Source organism: Arachis duranensis, chromosome 9 (assembly GCF_000817695.3).
Source record: "Arachis duranensis cultivar V14167 chromosome 9, aradu.V14167.gnm2.J7QH, whole genome shotgun sequence".
In the NCBI taxonomy this organism is placed as follows: domain Eukaryota; kingdom Viridiplantae; phylum Streptophyta; class Magnoliopsida; order Fabales; family Fabaceae; genus Arachis; species Arachis duranensis.
The window spans coordinates 105,975,556-105,977,127 of NC_029780.3; positions in this window are offsets into that span (position 1 = coordinate 105,975,556).

The window sequence follows — 1,572 nt, forward strand, 5'->3', positions numbered from 1 at the left end:
CTACTTCGATTACTCTCTATTCCTTGATATTTTGATTCATGAATTACTTTATTTTATACAGTTACAACCAGAAAAAGGCGTTAGCCTTTTCTTTTTTTGGGATACAGTTCCGTTATTGATTTTTGTTGTAGCAATTTTTTTTGACAGCTACATTTTCATATAAAAATGATAGTTTATATTTTGACATGTATTATATTAAATAAATTAATTAATTATGTTAAATTATCTGATAATCTTTAATTATTATTTTCACAAAATTTTGATGTGAAAAATATGTTTTAGAAGGTTCTTAATCATTGTTATTGAGCAAACATTTTTTGTGAATAATCGCTTGATAAAGGCATTGCTGTGTGCAGTGACTGTTACTAAGATCCAATGATTAAGCATGAAATGTTTCTGATGAATATTTTTGCAATATTTTAGAGAATGAATTTGCAATTGAAGAATGAAGAGGTCAAGAGGACACTCAAATGACATAAACTACTGGGTGCAACCACGTGGGCTCACGGCGGTATAGACACTCCACCCTTTTTACTATGAAAAAAAAAAAATCATTTGGGAATGTGATTTTCAAGAAGGAAGAAATAATCTTTGAGACCAAGTTAAGATGGTATATCAGTTGGGAAATTATCCGTTGAGGACGCCGAAAATAAATATCTGATGCTGATATTACGCGTCAAGTTTTGATTATAGTACTTGTAAGTTTTATTGATAGTAGAATAATTTTAAATTTTCGTTTTTTTTTTTGACAAGTGAGATTAATGATATTGATTAATAATTAAATATTTATATATGGAACATATTTGGGTCAATAAAAGAAATTTAGGTGCTGAACAGCTAAAGTGAAAGGGATGATTTTTTTAGCGTAGACGATAATCAAAAAATAAAATTTATTTTGGTGGAGCGACATATAACTTTTTATGGTACAAGATACAATAAACACAAAAATATAGATGAGGAATAAAAAAAATAAACATCAGAATTTTAAATTTTAAAAATAATAAAAAATAAATAAATAGTAAATTTAACTATCTTTTTTAACATATTTTTTATTAATGTTACGTACATCTAAGTTGATGCAGTTTAAGTGAAGTAAAATGAGAATATTTTAGTTTTTTAATTTATTATAAATGTATTTAAAAAATGTACAAAATTTATATTTTATCATATATAAACATGCTATAATATTATATACAATTGTTGAGGTGAAAATTGTTCACATCTCACAATCAACAAATAATATTCAATATAATCGTAAAAAAAAGTTAATATTAATATTCATATACTTTGTGTATAGATTTATGATACAAATAATTTTTATAGTAATATAATTTAATTCTATATCTACATCAAAATATTATTTTGTAATATTTTATATCTACATAAAAAATAAATCTAAATTCAAAAAATTAAAAATATTTTGAACCTAATTATATTAAAATGATTATTATTATTATTTTGTAATATTTTATAAGGTGGTTGGTTTAATCTATTATATATTATTAAATTTTTTTTTTTTACTTAACAATAAAGCTATGTGAGAGTGTTTTAAATTTATTCTTTTCAACCATT